Genomic DNA, 18,631 nt, shown 5'->3' with positions numbered 1-18,631 from the left:
TTATACCCTTAGTGATGCTAAATTTCAGAAAGATGTGCAACAAACAAAGACAGGAGTCTTTGTTTCTCATTCATCACAATAAGCCCTCAGTAGGCCCTTTAAATCTGCAGTCAGGCCTCCCAGTTGTTTGAAATATCCTTGCATTATTTCTTTGATGATTTATTTTCTATCTTTTTTTTTTTTTTTCTGGAACTTCCATTAGTCAGTTGTTGGAACACTTGGAAATATCCTTTGGTTTTCAGTCTACACGTCTAACTTTGTTATTTTGAGATGGGGAGGTCTTGGTTTGTTGCCTAGCCTGGACTCAAACTCCTGAGCTCAAGCAATTCTCTTGCCTCAGGCTCCCAAGTGGCTGGGATTACAGGTGCATGCCACTACGCCTGCTCTAACTTTCATTTTTAAGTATTTTCTATCTCTTTGACTTTTTGTCCTACTTTCTGAGTACAGTTCCCATTGAATTTTCCTTTTGTTGAATTTTTTATTTCGAAGTCACATTTTAATAGTCAAGACATCTTTCTTAGGCTTTGAGGGTTCCTTTTTCAGAGCAAATTTTTCTTGTTAACATGAGGCAATATTTTCTTAAAGCTCTCTGCAGATATGAAATAAAGTTTAATGAAGTTTCTTTTCTATTCCATATGTTAAATTTTCACTTTCTCCAGTGCCATCTTTACCTGTTGATTTATCCTGATCTTTTTCTTTCATGTAGGAGGCTTTCCTTAGAAAAATCTTGTGATCTTAAATTGTCTATTTATCTTCAGGAATGAGACACTAAAAAGTTAATTGAAAGCTGTTAGTACACGGGTAGGCCTTGCCAACTTATAGATTTTACATTAAAGTGCTTCTTAGGAAAGTAGACATTATTTATACTAGGCAATCTCTAGAAGCTGGAGAGTGTACGTCTCAGTTTCTATGGAGGATTTTTCTTTTGTGTCAGAAATTCAAAATGCGGGGGTGAGTGTGGTGGTATACCAACAGTTCTGTACATTCCCTTCCAATCAATCTCCCTGTTTCCAGCCCCAGTTTTGCTTCTATTCTTTCACCTGTAGCATGTTCTGGACTGCTCCAGGGCTGCACAGGACAGAATGGGTCTCTCCTTAAGCCTGCCACCCCTATGTGTTCTGTGAGCTGTGGCCTCCTCTGTCACACTCAATCACTCTTCCATCTGCTTTCCATCCTCCAGAAATTATTGACATGAAGCCATTATGATGGCTTGTCTCCTGATGTCTTTGTTGTTGTGGTTTATGTCTTTAAAAAAATTATTTGCAGTGGGGTGCAGTGACTCATGCTTGTAATCCCAGTACTTTGGGAGGCTGAGGCTAGCATATCACTTGAGCTCAGTAATTCTAGACCAGCCTGGGCAACATGGCAAAGCCCCATCTGTATAAAAAATACAAAAATTAGCTAGGCGTGGTGGTGCATGCCTGCAGTACCAGCTACTAGGGAGGTACTACAGTGGGAGGATCACCTAAGCCCAGGGAGGTCAGTGTTATAGTGAGCCAGGATTGCGCCACTGCACTCCAGCCTGGAGACAGAGTAAGAGCTATTCTCAAAAGAAAATTAAAAAAAAAAAAATTGCTATTTTTTGCTAGAGTCTTAGTATAGAAAGGGGAGAAATGCATGTGCTCATCATTCCACTATTCTGAACCGGTCCCTCTCTCCCTTCCTTTGGCTTCTCAAAGAAGCCATTCCTTCAGTTTTTCTCCTCCTGGGCTGACTCTTTTGTGGGCTCCTACTTCTGCACTGATAGCTCAATATTTTAATTTCTCTCTTCTCTATACTCTTTTCCTGGGCAATTTTTCACTACATTGTTTTAAAGTGTTTATGGACATGCTAGCAGGTCTCTACTGTGCATCACCCTGACTTACTTGTGGACTCTAGACTCTTCATCCAATTGCCCACTTGAAATTTCCACTTCAATGTTTCACAGATATTTCAATTATTGGTTTCCAGTATCACCCTCTCCAATATAGTGCCTGTATTCAGGCTTCTCTAGCTCAGTAAAGGACTCTTTACCTCTGCAGGGTCTTTTCACATCCTGTTTCCTCTTCCTGGAATACTGTTTTCTTCTCTATTTGCATGGCTTCTCATCCTTCCCATGGTTCTTCCTCCTTCTCCATGTACAAGCCTCCTCTCCAGAGAAGTCTTCCGTGATTACCCTACCTAAGGCTGCTCCCTTCCTCCCTCTCTCCCTCTCTCCCTCCCTCCCACGTTAGTCTGTCTCTTGACACTCTGTTATTAACTGTTATAGAACTTTACAAATTTGAAATTATTATGTTTATTTCTTTTTCTCTGTCTTATTAGATAGTGAGGTCCACTGCAGGTAGAACTGTTTGGTCATATTTATCAGCTTTTCCAACACTAGCATGGTGCTGGACACATAGGAGGAACTCACCAAATATATATATATAGGATGGCTGTATTCTTCCATTCTCACAGTGCTATGAAAAAATACCCAAGACTGGGTAATTTATAAATAAGAGAGGTTTAATTGACTCACAGTTGTGAATAGCTGGGAAGGCCTCAGGAAACTTACAATCATGGCAGAAGGCACTACTTCACAGGGTGGCGAAAGACAGAATGAGTGCCCAGCAAAGGGGAGGCCCCTTATAAAACCATTATATCTCATGAGAACTAACTCACTATCACAAGGATATCACAGGATGGGGGAAACTGCCCCCATGATTCAGTTATCTCCATCTAGTCCCTCCCATGACACGTGAGGATTATGGGAACTACAATCAAGATGAGATTTGAGTGGAGACATAACCAAACCATATAAATGGGTCAAAATAAATAAATGCTGAAATCTCAAAAAGCATATTTATAATGATCTGAAACTTGCCTTAAACAGGTCTCAAAAATACTGTAACAACTCATCTTATTGCTTATTTAATTTTTTAAACTGGAAACCTAAACACGGCTCAATTAAAACGTATAATTTTTATCTTTCAATTATACTTCAATAAAACTGGCAAACAAAAAACAAACCAAAAAAAAAAAAAAAAAAGCCCCAACGATTATGATGCTTATGAACACAGCTTAGACCAGAAAACAATATGAGTAACTTTTAACTGGCATTTATCACTTCCTGGATGACTCCTAACAGTCTATAGGCTTATAGCTCCAACTAAATTTTCTCTTAGTTTCTTCCTTTTATCCTTACTTGACCCAACTTGATGAAATTAACAAGTTTTGTTTGATAAGAGCCACAAATACTCAGCTTAAAATGAATTATGAATCATGACACCACCTGAGAACACAGGAATAATAAAGAGGCAAGACTTTCCTGCAAAACCCAGACATCTCTCTGTATTTCACTCCTTTAAACCTGCCAAATAAATGCCACCAAATAGATCAGATGGATTGAGAAGATCTCATTGTCCAGAGGAGTCGTAGCCACCAGGTTTATGTCACTTGTCCTGCTACAGATTCTTGGCTTAATTCCCAACATTCACTTCTTCAGGGAAGAAACAGGGACAAAAACTGGATTATGCAAAGAAATACGACTTGAGAATTGACAGGCAGAATAAGATACTATTCATGACTGTGGATGTGATATTTTGTGTGGTCTAGTCATCACCACAAGAGCCTTCTATTATCTCTTGGTACTAGAAATAATCATTTGTGCCAACCTTATAAATGCTATTAGCTGATGTCTTACATGCTATAATTTTTGGTTTTAATGAAAACAATTCTTAGAAATTATCATAATACCCTATTTCTGATGTAGTAATAAGAGCTATTTCTGTGTAGTAATCAGAGCTTGTCTTATCACATCCAAGGGAAAGCAACTGCTTGGGGTGGGCATGTATTCTTGTCCCCCACCATCTTGTGAGCCAGTTGAAGACTTTTCAGTATCCTCCTGCAGGCTGCTCCATCCCATGGGGATATTGCTCACAGGAAATCACACTTACCTCGTAAGGCCTTCTTCTCGTCCTAGGGGAGGTGTACATGCAAGTAGGAGGGGCCCAGCGGAAGGGGGGCCAATGGTTGCCTGGAGAGGTGACTATGACAGAGCCGCAGGTGGGGAGGAAGTTGTGCTAATTAATTGGATCTGATTCTCTGAGTCCCTTGATCTAAGCCCAGGATGACGCTATCTCCCTCAATGGGCTCTGGCTAAGCTTAAAAATGCTTCATTATGAATGAGGCTGAATGAGTTTGAGCTCTGAAGTCAGACCACCTAGATTTGAATACTAGCTCTGCCAATTCCTAGCTGTATGACTTTAACAAGTCATTTAGCCTCTCTGAATGTTAATATTCTCATCTGAAAATGTGCATAAACTTGGAATCTCTGTCCAAGAGACTTAATTGTCTTTGTGGCAATGAAGTGAGAAACTTCTTAAAACTGTGGCAACGTACAATGAATACTAAATAAATAGTATTAGTTGCTATAGACTTTATGGCTATCTTCCCATCATTCATCCTCTTTTCTCTTGGAAATGATGCCATTCTTGTTTGGGTTTGCATCCCTACCCCTCAAAGGTCTTTGTAAGTTTGAATAAGGCTCCACACACTCTTGGCTCAAAATACCTCTGGTTCTAGTCATGGGGGCCCTGGCTCGAGCCCAGTTTAATCAGCATAGTCCCACCTCATGGCCATGGATATTGGCTCTAGAATGGGTTTGTGGTCAAATTTGGTTTGATGAGATTTAAGGTGATTGTTTGGGACTTCTGGGAAAGAAGTGTGCTTGCTTTTCTGAGAGGTTTCAGAAGGGCAGTGGCATTATTATTGTTGCTATTACTATTACATTATTAATTGTGTATTACTATTCTAGGTTTTCTTAAGGATACTGACATTAGCTTTTATCACCTATGAGCCTGCTGTAGAGGGAGGAGTCAGAACTGCTCACAAAATAGACAGGGATTTACTGAACTTCTCCACGAGCAGCGGAAAGGGACAAGTTCAGAATCTCCACAGGACACCCCACGGGTTAGGACCTTTGAGATAAGAGGGTGAAAGGAAAAAAAATCTTGGGACCCCAAACTCACTATGCTAACAGAAAACATTAAGCTTGGAAACTGAGTCACACAAAAGCTGCCTTCTTTTTGTTCCTAAACAGATAGCTGGAGTGATAGAAGGCCACACATCTCCCCAGGTGGCCTCCCTCACAAGTTACTCACAAGGAAATTCCTCACTGGCCCCCTAAAACACAATTCTGCTGAATCTCACCTTGATAATGTAAATGTGTAGCTTATCTTCACAGATACAGAACGAAGACAGACTAGAAATCATCCATCCACCTACCCTGAGATAAATGTATATTTAACTTCTTCCTGTACTCTATGCTTACTTTATCCTACGTAAAATGCAGATCTACTGAGCGCCAGATGAATGTATAATTGACTGCTTCTCTTCCTGCTCCTTTCACAGATAACATGTGGACTCAGTGAGTGCTAAGACAACCTCACAAGAATGTGACCACTTGCCTCACTACCTACCCCTGCCATTCCCACCCTCATTTTCCTTTTCTCCTTCTCCTGCTGCTTTTTGCCATTTAAATATTGAAATCCTCAAAACCCTCTTTGGAAAAAGCACAGGCCACAGATCCTACTGTAACTTGTGTCTCTTTTTCCTGGGTGTGTCCTCAACCTTGGCAAAATAAACCTCTAAGTTGATTGAGATCTGTCTCAGACACTTTGGCTTACAAGAGTTAAGGCACAGAGCAACCTGGGGTCCAGTGTTGCCTCCCAAGAGCCTTTCTGAGAATGCTTCACTAATTTTTAATGGCAATAGGGCAGCAAGTTATGTGACTGAATGGGTTCAGAACATGTTATCCCGAAATATGCCACTTTGGCATATTGACTATTTTGAACTAAAGGAAATTGAGAAAAAAACAGTGAAGGAAAAGCTCTTTACTTCCCCATCAACTACTTAAAAGAAAGTGTAAGTTTCCCCTTTGGTAAAGGAGATTTATATTTATAAAGAAAACTTTTATTAGTAAAGGTACTGTACCAGGAAAAGAACTACTTAGAGAAAAGTTTATCACCTGAGAGACTTTTATCTACATTACAAGGCAACCTTTATTCACCATACCTTTCCTACCTCTACCTTCCCATAATTTATCTGCACCTTCCTCCCTGCTCTCCAAATCCCCAAACCCCTATTCCTTCCTGTAGCTCAGAATGCTATATAAGTCTCAGTCATCTGGCTGCTTCCTGGGATCTCATGTATTTGTGGGACTGCCATGCATCCATACATAATTAAAATTATTTTTCTCCTGTTAATTTGTCTTATGTTAATTTAATTCTTAGAACAGCCACAGAACCTAGAAGGGTAGAAGAAAAAATCTCTTGACAACACTGCAGTGTTGAAACCTGTTATTTGAAACCCAGTTATGAGGTACTACTGCAGGCATCACCAACCGATGGCATGTGTGCCAATTACCAGACAGAACAGTTTTCATTGTCAGGGGGATCAATTGCCACCCCACTCTCACGCCCACACTCTGGACCAAAGTTCCCTCTGGAAGGAACTATCACTAGACAATAAAAACAGCAGCTGACAAATGTCTCCAACCTCATGTTGACAATAAGGTTTATCCACCTTTGGAAGACAACCTCAGCACGCCAATTTTCAAAGATTTCCAACCTTTGCAGCACAGCGCAGTAAAGCTGACTCACATTTACAGTTTTATTTGTTGTTGTTTGGTTTCCTATGATGCTTATATTTTTCTTTAACTTAACTAAGTGGTAACTAGGTCTAACATTTGTACTTGATTAGCCAGAAACACCGGATTACAATTCGTTGGCAAAAGTAAAGACCTCTAAAAGTATTTAACATATAGATAATATTTAAGTAGAGAGAGAGAAAGAATATAATCAAGCCTGATTCAAAACAGCCTTTTGGAAAACACTTCATAAATTTTTAACTGCAAGAGGACAGGAACTGGTTTTTATGACTCAGCTGAAGGATGGTTCCTCGTAACCCAATGTTTTCATTTAAAATGTACAAAAAGAATGTTGCCTACTAAATCATCAATATCATCACTGGCTGTAACACCTTGGGTTTCCCTTGGAGACTTGGTTCTGGCATATAAGTCTGTAGGAAGCCTCAGATACAGGGAAAGAACCATCATGAGAGCCAACAGAGAGCAATCCCTCCATCTGCACCCCAACTTTGCCAAAGAGAGAGCTTTGCCCAGATCTGGTTTCTAAGTACTGTGTGTAATTCAGCTCAAACAAAAAAATCCTGGCTCATGTATTGCAGCAGCCATTATGATCTGACAAAGCATCAGTGAAATGACCAGCTCTCTAGGCAATGTAACACACCTGTGATCCATGTCACAGAATAGACCTGCCCTCAAGGAGTTTACAGCCTAAAGCGTGACGGTGTGGCATTACATCCATGTAGAAAAACAGAACACATGAAGAGCCAAGGAAGCAAGATGAGGAGTGAAGATGAAACACTCTTCAGTAATCAATATTATTCCCACTTCCCTCTTGGAGCCTCAGAGACAACAGAGCTAGGCAAGAACATTTCACAAGGTTAATACCCAGGAGGCCTGAGCTCTACTTAAGCTCTACCCTTTATAGCAAGAATCAATATTAACCAACATGTGGGCTTAAAACATTGTGTTTGAAAAGTCAGATTCTCCCTAAGCTTCTGTCTGCCTGTAGTGGTGGGAAATACATCTTTGGTCTCATTTTTGGGGGCCACCTCTACTTCCCTAGTATTAAATTGCAGTCTCAACTGACTGGTAGATCCAGAATACAGGGGCAGGGTGCCCTAGTTCTGGGTTCCCCTTGCTCATGCTCTCTGAGAAATAGGCAGCTTGGGCATAGGAACCGTTTCCAAGGTTGGGAGATGCTTCAGGGCCGATATCCCACTGCCCAGGCCATAACACATGGCCATCCCCCTATGGGATGTGTGGGTGTCCCAGAGTGCCAAGCATGAGCATGGTGGCCCTGGTCTCTATTCTCTGCTGGAAGGCTGAGGCCCTGACCCCTTCAGCCTCCAGGAAATATTAAAGCCCCTCTACTTCTCAAATTGACCCAAGTTTGCTTTATTCAAACTATGAAGTTTCCTTCTGCTTTCAGATACTTCACTGTCATTGTCTTCTTGAGCTCATGCCTTGAAAACAAAAGTGGAAACCAGTTTTATCTGCCAGATACCTGGCAACTTCTGCTTTTGGCCTCAAAACTCAAGAGTCTATTAGGCATGGGAACACACGGCTTAGCGGCCTTTTCAGTATGAGGAAGGGAACTGTATGAACAGTATGAGAATGAAATGAGAATCACATTCTCAGTACATCGTCCTGTCACACATTTGTCTGTGTGGCCCAAGAAATTCAATGATCTAACCCTGCTCCCTGTACTAGTTTTAAATCCATAAAAAGGCAGGACAAAAGAAACCTGTATCTTCTTGCAGAGATTCCCAGCTATCCTCACATGTATACTCTTGTTTTCTTCCTTGTAGAACTGCTGATTTAGCTGGAGACCGGGGTACTGGTAATAGACACTACATTTCCCAGCTTCTTTTGCAACTAAATGTGGCATTCATTGCAGCCAAGTTTTGTCCAATGGGAGGTTAAGTGGAAATGTATATAAATTCTATGTATGTTAAGTGTCTTCAAGAAGGGACACATCCTTCTTTGTCCTTCCTTTTTCCTGCTGGCTGGAATGCAGTTACCGTGCCCAAGGCTCCAACAGCCACCCAGAGCCATGCAGTGGACATAGCATGTTGAGTGTGGAAGAGCAGGACTGATGTAGTCCTGGCCATGACCACCTCACAGAGCTTCACAATCAGCCCTGCACTGCCTGCCTGCAGACTGCTTCCACCCAGGATAAATTAGATCTTATCTTTAAAATAAACATTGTTATGAGCGATCCCAGCTGATATTCCTCAAGTGGCTGAGGAGCCTCCCAGCATGGAAGTCAGCCTAAGCAAAGAGAGAGTCGGGCACCCAAGCTTAATGTGGTCACTGGGGCGAGTGGGGTGAGTCGGAGGATACTGAACATGTAACACTTAGCCTATTTCCAAAACCTGACTTTCTTGGTTTCAAATAACAATATGAGAAGAGTCTGAAAGTTGAAATTTATTATGTTTCTTAAGATATTTGGTGAGATTGGGAACACCTTCCACACAGCTTGGGGTCCTGCATAGCATCCCTATGGGGAGCAAGAGGAGGGAGTGTTGGTGGTGGCAGTGGCTCTAAGACCAGTCAGCAGCAGTGCCATGTGTGGGCACACCAGGCAGCACCTCCTCCTGACACCATTAACTCTCACAGGTGAGGAAAACTTTCAAGGCAGCAGAAGGCTGAGCCAATGAATGGAGGTTTTCCAGTAGCACTGGGAGCATTGGAGGTGGCATAGCTGCCCTTTGACCAACAACCTGGGCAGCAGAAGTCAGTCCTCTTCAGCAGCAGACAACTACAGAGGTGAGGAGGGGCCAGGAGAAATGGTGGATGCTGAATGAATGCTGAGATAACTCATTATTTTGAAACATGTTACATGTTCAGTATCCTCAGACTCACCCCACTCACCCCAGTGACCACATTAAGCTTGGGTGCCCGACTCTCTCTTTGCTTAGGATGACTTCCATGCCGGGAGACTCCTCAGCCACTTGAGAAATATCAGCTGGGATCGCTCATAACTATGTCTATTTTAAAGATAAGAGCTAATCTCTCTCGGGTGGAAGAAGTCTGCAAGCAGGCAGGCAGTGCGGGGCTGATTGTGAAACTCTGTGAGGACCCTCCAGAGATATCTGCAAATGAATGGAAAGTTTTGCAAAACTTTGAGGTCCTATAATGGTTAGTGGGGGTCAGCACTAGAGAAAGTTTATTATCATTAACGTCAGCCCTTTTCACCCTGAGGTTCAGGAGGCCCAGGAAAAGCATAGGCAACATTTTCTTAAAGTCTCTTTACAGATGACTATTGTGTTTTTCACTGTGCAACATTCATTTTACCAATATATGGACTTGACATAGGCTACAACGTCCTAAAACTGTTGTAAATTGGATAATAGAGATTTGCCTAGAAGAAACAAACAATGTCTTATGTATAGACTGTGTAGGAGGTAATAAGTAGGTGATGGTTCTGACATGGGATTCTACTAGAAGTGGGAAAAAAACACTCCAAGGACACATAATCTCCTACATTGTAAAAGTAACAAAAATGGAGAGTGGGTGGCTAGCCAAGAAAGCAAATGTGTTTATTTAGAAAAGGCACTTGATAATAAAAGTACCCAATCCGATTTGAGAATTAAGGCCTTGAATCCTCCCTTCTGAAGAAACATTAAATAAACAGAGGTTTGACCTTTCTCTAGTCTGTTTTTTTTTTGAGACAAAGTCTCGCTCTGTCGCCCAGGCTGGAGTGCAGTGGCACGAGCTCAGCTCACTGCAAGCTCCGCCCCCAGGGTTCATACCATTCTCCTGCCTGAGCCTCCTGAGTAGCTGGGACTACAGGCGCCCGCCACCACGCCCGGCTAATTTTTTGTATTTTTAGTAGAGACGGGGTTTCACCATGTTAGGATGGTCTCGATCTCCTGACCTCGTGATCCGCCCGCCTCGGCCTCCCAAAGTGCTGGGATTACAGTCGTGAGCCACTGCACCCGGCCTAGTCATCTTATATAGCACAGCGAAGAGCTGCACAAATCCATTCATTCATATGTTCATTACATCAAACATTACTTGGTCATCTGCTATATTCTAGGAATTACGTGCCATATGAAAGCAGAGAAAATTCAAAGATGAGTAAAATATAATTCTTATCCTTGAAGAACTCAAAGTCTATTGAGTGAGGAGAGAGAAAGAGTAAGAGACAAATAAATAAATCATTGCAATATCATGTGATAAATGAATCTAAGTGACTATGTGGGAACAAGAGTCACAAGTCTTATGGGGAACATGTGACATGTGGGGATACATGATCTTTGAGTTCGGTCATGAACAAAATAGAAGACTTTATTAAAGACACACGAGTCAGGTAGGGCATTGCATACTAGGCCTCGAGAAACTATGGAGAACATTACTTTGGGAACGTGAGAAAGAGTTTGGTGTGGCTGGAGCAATGGCAGAAGGACTGGGGACCGGGTAAGGTGAGGCCAGAAGGACAGATGGGGCCAGCCTGCAGAGTACTGTGTGCTGAGGAATTGGACTCACGCTTTTACTAGTGGTGACTCCTTGAAGGGTTTTAAGCAGCAGAGTGAGATAATCAAATTGGCTTAGTTTGACAGGTGTTCAGTCAACACTTACTGAGTTCCTATTTGGTGTTGAGCACTGTTCTAGGGATCAAAAAAAGAGCACACCTCAGGGAACTCACAGTCCATGGAAGAGGCAAACACAACATGCTGGGGTGGTGGTCTATACAAGATGTGTTGGGCTTAGCTCAGCCTGGGAGATTCAGAAAAGGTTCCAAGAAGCCCTAAACTGAGTCTCGAAGGACTCATGTAACTAATTGGTGTTTTCTACTACAATGGGATTTTATGGAATTTTAATAGCACTCCTGGCACCCAGTAAACATTATAGAAGTAGCTATTAAATTAAATATACCTTAAAAATAAGAATGAAGCCAACTTGCTCCATTCAGTATCTGGAATGGTGCCTGTACATAGTAGGTGGATTCTGTCATGCACAGTAGGTGGATTATGTTATAGCAATGAAATGATGACAAAGAACTATGAATTTCAATATTTAGAATGGCATAACTAGACAGACATTTATTCAGTAAAAGAGATTTGAGAGGGGGAAAAGCCAGAATCCAACATGTCAACATGTTTTCCTTCTTGGTTATGCAAGGAGCGAGCACACACACACACACACACACACATAGACACACACAGGTACACACACAGGCACACATACGCAGACACACATACACACACAGCCACAAACACACACACTGACACAAACACACACACTGACACACAGACACACACTCATACATACACACACACACATACATACACACAGAGTCAGGTCTGGTTGAGGTGAAGCGTTTCTTTTGGACATTATGTGTTGAGGCCCCTGTGGGGCATCTGAGTGTATGTGTTCAGAACACTGTTGGAAATACAAATCTGAACTGAAGAAGGGAGCAGAGGACATTGTAGGAAGATGGCTGACAGAGCACATTCTCCATTCTCTCCCACCTACCCTTGGAAATAGCAGAAACAAATAGAAAGTAAAATAAATCCAAATCAGTGTTGGGAAACAGAATGGGAGACGCTTAGGGACTAGAAATAATGAGAAACCTCTGAAAGATAAAAGATGTGTTGTATTTAAGAAAATCACAGCTGGCCTAAAACTCAGGCAAAAAAGGGAATTGTTTTGAGGGAGTCTCAAGTACAAAATCTGGAGGTATGAAGACTAGAAGGGGATCTTGGACATGAGGGTGATTCGTTGAGGATATTATGGGAGTAGCCAAGTGGTTGGACAACTTTTTTCCAAAAAAGGATTTAAGTACAAAAACATTCATATAACACAGTGAGATAGAATGCAAATAAATAGTTTTTAAAAAACAGAAAGAGAAAATAAGGATTAGAAAGTAAGGCCAGGTGCAGTGGCTCATGCCTGTAATTCTAGCACTTTGGAAGGCCAAGGCGGGTGGGTCGCCTGAGGTTGGGAGTTCGAGACCAGCCTGGTCAACATGGTGAAACCCCATCCCTTCTAAAAATACAAAAATTAGCAGAGCATGATCATGAGCACCTGTAGTCCCAGCTACTCGGGAGGCTGAGGCAGGAGAATCGCTTGAACCCAGGAGATGAAGGCTGCAGTGAGCTGAGATCATGCCACTGCACTCTAGCCTGGACAACAGAGTGAGACCCCATCTTAAAAAAAAAAGTAAGACGAAGCTAGGCGTGGAGTATATTAAAAATCATGCCATGAAATTGTATGCATTTGCTAGATAGAGGTGATCGCATATTTTGCAACAAACTTTCAATCAAAAGGAAAAGGAAAAGGAAAACAATTACATAACTGACAGCATCCAAAGACTTAAAGACAAAATTAGCTGCTTGCAATTTGATTTACACAAGCCTAGTCTGGAATTGTGTACACGTTCAGAGCAGCCATTGGGTTAGATATGGTGGACAAAATGAACCACCAGGTACAGCATATTTGCTTGGTGCCAGCCTCTATACCTGTTTTCTAATTTAATATTCATAACAACTTAGTCCTGTTTTGGTCCCAAACCAGGGGGTTTTACATTGTCTTTTATTTCTTTTCAGAGAAAGATGGTTCTATATATTTCACTCTCTGCCAAGTACTCATCTGTGCAAAATGAAGGTTGACCCTCTGTGTATCAATAATCTGTGAGGAAATCTTCCAGAAGATTTGAATCAAAGGACATTATCTAAAATTATTGATACAGCCATTCTTCTTTTTTTTTTTTTTTTTGTGAGACAGAGTTTTGCTCTGTCACCCAGGCTGGAGGGCTGTGGCATGATCTCGGCTCACTACATCCTCTGCCTCCCGGGTTTAAGCAATTCTCTGCCTCAGCCTCCTGCCTCCTGAGTAGCTAGGATTATAGGCACACACCACCATGCCTGGCTAATGTTTTAAAAATATTTTTAGTAGAAATGGGGTTTCACCATCTTGGCCAGGCTGATCTTGAACTCCTGACCTCATGATCCACACGCCTCGGCCTCCTAAAGTGCTGGGATTACTGGCATGAGGCACCGCGCCTGGCCCCTCACAGCCATTCTTTAAGACTACAATAAACTCTTTTGATGTCTGCTGTTGAGCAGGGTTCAATATCACTCCTGCTCATGAAAGGTTGGTTGGCCCCAAACAAAGCCTGCTACGGTCACCAGGAATCCCATGTCTAAACCTTTGCAATCATTATAATCGCTTGGCCATGGAATGCTGTCCACAGGTGTTCTGTGAGGATATACAGCGTATAGGGAAGAGTCAGTGTTATTGTAAATGGGTCCAAGCCTTGAGTCAATTCATCTGAAAGCTCAAATGTACATTTTAGGATAAAATTTATTCAAAGCTGATCACAATTATGTGTACACTGAAGTAGGAAGGTGTTGAAGCACGAGTCTCTCACCCTCCCAGATATCCCATAATCTAATTGATATGCTAATGCATTTCTTTTCTTTTTTGGCTAGCTAATGTGTTCCTTGCAAATATGAATCTCAGTGATATAATATCTGTAGAGGAGGAAGAGGGAAGGGTATGAGGTTCAAGTTGACGTTAATCTATAATTAAATACTAGCTAAAATGTGTACAGATGACTAGAATTACATGTCATCATCCTAGTGTTAGTCTTCACTACTATGTTTTTTTCTCCCAGATTTAGATGTAAAACACTTCAGAGACAAAGACTTCATCTTCTCATCAGAGTGTGATATTTAAGAATGTGGGCTCTGCCAACAGACTACCTGATTTGAATTCTGGCTTCACCATTTTTTAGCTGTGTGCCCGTGGGCAAGGTGATTAACTTCTCTATGTTTCAGTTTCTTTGTTGGTAGAATGGGAATAATATTTGCTTTATCTTATAAGTGTTGTTCAGCTTCTGTGACATAATATTCACAAAGGGCTTAACACAGTCTCTGTAATGTGATAAGCATTTTAATAAAGACATGCTGTCATTATTATTCTACCACAACCCTATAGAACTTGTTATTATAACAATGGTAGGTGCCAATGTGAATGAATGAGGGAAAGAGTGAAAGGGAATCACCTCCAATCCTATAGTATTTTAGTAGCTGATGGTGCACACCCACCTGACCCTCTAAACTTGGTTTTCCCTAAAGGTGTTTTCCTGCTCATCGATGGAGCAATAATAAGCACAGACACATTTCACACTGTCAACTTGCTTTAGCATCCTCCAGCCTTCTGACACAACTCATCTCCAGCTACAGTGAGTGCCAGCTCCATTTATGTATCCTCCTTCCCAAATCTCCTCTATATCTGATTTCACATGGAAATAATCACAGTCAGAGTGTTTATGTAAGTCTCCATGGCAACAATCCAGTCTCTGGTCTCCACGGTGACACTTGCAAACACTTATAACCTCTCAAATTCACTTTGTTTACTTGAAACGTCTACTGATTTGATTTATCAGCCTAAGCCATGCATAACAACACAAATCTACTTCTTTCCAAGCATAAAAAGGAAAGATGGGAGAGAAAATGAAGTGAAATAATATTTGTCATGTCTTATATGGGAAACCAAAGCTAGCATTTGTATTTCATTCCTAAATAAGTAAGGAACACGTAATTAGTACTTAAACATATATACAAATTGTCTTTTAACAGTAGAAAAACTAGATTCTTAGTTAAAAAAAAAACAAAGATGTGTAGAACAAACGTTACTGAGTTAGTAATCAGAAGATCTGAAATCTGGATCTAATTTTAAGAAATCCAACCATTCCAAGACTGAAGATTTTCTTGGCATATGAGACTGTAACTGCTAAAACTAGGACAGACCTGGGGAAATCGAGATGACTGCTAACTCTGGTGTGCACACTGGAAACAGTTTGCTGATACCTCCGTCATCATCTTCGTCATGTCATTGAGGGGTTAAAGAAAATCATTGCTGTGGTTCCTTTCAGATCTAATGTTTTGGGAGTCTAAAAAAGTAGAGCTGGGCATTTTCCCCAGGAGCATCCTAGTTCACTGTGAGAATAGTGTGTCATATTTCCCAAACACAAATGCATGTTAGAAGTAGAAGTGCATTTCTTTTAGAGCTGAGTCAAATAACTTGTCAAGTTGTGAACTCTAGCCAACTGACTTAATCATACACATTCTTCTTCATTGTTCCCCAGCATTTTCATCAAACAAGGACAATTTTTTGATAGCAGGGAGAGGGAGTTAAGAGTGAATTAATTGCATTTCTTCTTCAAAAACATTGTGTCATTTAGGGCACATCATCCTGCCATTGCAAAACAACTCTAACGACCATTAAGAAACTAACTGACATGTAGACTTTTTCACCTTCCTAATTCTGCATGATAAATGAGAATGGATGTCAAAAGATGCATCAACATGCTTCTTTGTTCCATAGCAATTAAAAAACCAACATGCCAAAACTATAAGAAATTATTCCAAACAAGTCTCATTTTTTTTTTTATTTTCACATAGCTGGAAATTTACCATGTTATTCAGGAGTGTGGGAGATCCATTGGGCTGAGCAGAGATGTTTTGAACAGAGCAATGTGTTGGTTTTTCCATTTCAGTTCACAGCATTTGTATGTCCCTTGAAACAATTTCCACTTGAAGAAAAATAATTGCTTTTGTAGAAAGAATACGCACATGATTATTTTTGCCCCCTGAAATGCATGGCCACCATCTAAGGAGATCCTTTATTCTTCATAGATAATTCTTCTGCAACTTAGTGACTCTGATGCAAAATCATTATTGATATTCTTGGGTATGTATTGCTGGTTTATCTACTTGTCTGTCCATCTGTCGCTATCTAGCTAGCTAGCTATTTATCTTTATAGATTCTTTAAAAAGCATTGTGGCACGCTAAACTTAAAAATATTATTTATAAAACGACAATTATATAGAAAAAGACTAAAGGAAAAAACCCTTAAATATAGGATATTTCTTAGAAATCTTTTGGACTTATCCATCTTTATTTATTCTAATTATATGTTCTCTAAAACTTTTAGAAACTTAAATTTTACTGATTTTCTTTGTTATAAAATTAATCCATTTTCTTATTCTTTTCTGTAGCAGAATGAAGTCTTCTGTCACCTTCAATGTCCTCATTATTGCCCCAGAAGGGAAGGGATATCTTTTGGAACAAGCATACTTTGCAATTGTATTATATTATAAGTGATCCATATTAGCCAAAAAGAGGTTTGTTTGCCTTATAGGTGTTTCACGTTGAAGAATTTAAGGATCCATCTTTGTTTGTAGGACTAGAGGTGGGTACAGGTCTTAATCACAAGGAGAAGCACTTATGCCCTGAGGAAAGGATAGAGAGTGGCAAAGGGGAAAAGAGTTTTTCAGTGTGCATTCCTGGTGAATTCTTTCTAACCTAAAAGTAACCTTCAAAGGAATAATAAAAAAAATTTTTTTGACCCATCCTCTAAACTCCATGCATGCTTATGATCCCTTACAAATAAATTTGTGCTTATTCTTGCAAGGGATTATGCCTTCCAAAACAGGGGGAGGGAGCTTTAGTGAATTGCAGTAGAGGAACTGGCCATGCCAAGGGAAGAAAGCCAACATCACTCTACTGCTACAGAAAATATTATGTTCAGACCCAGCCTGAGCTGTTGGGCCACTTGGTGTATCCTCTTAAGAGAGAAAAACCAAGGTGGGTAGAGGCGATCAAGCACTGAAATTTGTGGTCAAGGGCTATAAGGTGAGTGGTGTAGGGCTATAAGGTGAGAGAATAGACTACGTCTCACTAGTAATCTAGAAGAATGCTTTAATAGGAGAGTTTATCAGTGGTTCCACCCAAGATTTCCTACAGAAGATGTTGGAGGAATGAGGACTTTGGACTCCTGTTTTGATCCAATACAGAATTTAAAGAAGGGTGAATTGGTCTCAGGGCAGGGAAAGTGTACGAGTGGAGCACTTGTACCCATTGCTAGAGTCTCTTCAGGAGCAGGAAGGAAGGGGAAGAAATGCTCTGGCTTTTCCCTGTCTCTTGCTCTCTGGTACCCAACCCATTCACTAAATCTTGCTGCAAGGCAGAAGGCAAGGGAGCCTGGGAAACATCATTTCCTAAAATGCAGAGTGGAACTGAATAGGGCAGGACTGAGTCTAGGAGAAAACAGAAATATCACCGGCACTGAGGCTGAAATAAATTAGGGGTTGATTTTCCTGTCACAGAAAAGAAGTCTGGAGGTAAGATATCGGACGTGAATACTGTGGCTCCAAGATAGCACCAGGAAGCCAAACCTCTCTCTCTTTCTGCTTTACCATTCACAGTGTGTAGCTGCCATTGTCAAGATCACTTTATGGTCCCAAAATGACTGCTGTTGTGCCATTTATCACGCTCACCTTTCAAGCAGGAAACAGGCTAGATGGACAGGACATAAAGAACTTTCCATATGCGTTCTTCTTCATTGTTCCCCAATATTTTCATCCCCAGGACTACCAACTTATGTCTAATTAGCTATTCCTGTTGACAAAATCAGCTGAAAAGTGTTATTTTTCAGCTGGGCAAATTGTCGTGGGTTTTTCATGTTTGAAGCACTCCCATCCTTCTTCTGCATTTAAGAAAAGAGAAGATTGGGTATTGGGCAAACCACAGACAATCTCTACCACAGAAAAAGAGAAAGATTGACATTTAAGAAATAGCACTGGCCGTGCACAGTGGCTTACACCTATAATTCCAGCACTTTGGGAGGACAGGGTGGGCAGATCACCTGAGACCAGAAGTTTGAGACCAGCTGGGAAACATGGCAAGATGCTGTCCCTACTAAAAATACAAAAATTAGCTGAGCATGGTGGCGCACACCTGAAATCCCAGCTACTTGGGAGGCTGAGGCATGAGAATCGCTTGAACCCAGGAGGCGGAGGTTGCAGTGAGCAGAGATTGTGCCACTGCACTCCAGCCTGGGTCTGGGCAATAGAGCGAGACACCGTCTCAAACAAACAAACAAACAAAGAAGAGGAAATAGCACAAACACAATAGAGTGGCTGGGGGGCATCTCAGACACAGGCATACGTCTCATGATACAGTAGGACCCAAGGCAGGGAGTGCTGGGTTAAGGGTGGGGGTTATAAT

General features: G+C 41.2%; 1 long non-coding RNA gene across 1 annotated transcript in view; it reads right to left on the bottom strand.

Moving 5' to 3' along the window:
- Nucleotides 1–16,642: 16,642 nt before the first annotated feature.
- Nucleotides 16,643–18,631, bottom strand: part of LOC134731747 (uncharacterized) — a 202,807-nt gene continuing 200,818 nt past the window's right edge. Inside the window, exon 3 of the long non-coding RNA XR_010114305.1 lies at nucleotides 16,643–16,854. This is a non-coding gene — a long non-coding RNA (uncharacterized lncRNA). The remainder of the gene's footprint in view (nucleotides 16,855–18,631) is intronic.

This window comes from Symphalangus syndactylus, chromosome 11 (genome assembly GCF_028878055.3).
Source record: "Symphalangus syndactylus isolate Jambi chromosome 11, NHGRI_mSymSyn1-v2.1_pri, whole genome shotgun sequence".
NCBI classification, from domain to species: domain Eukaryota; kingdom Metazoa; phylum Chordata; class Mammalia; order Primates; family Hylobatidae; genus Symphalangus; species Symphalangus syndactylus.
Note: the sequence above shows the minus strand (reverse complement) of the source record. Positions and strands in the feature narration are given on the sequence as shown.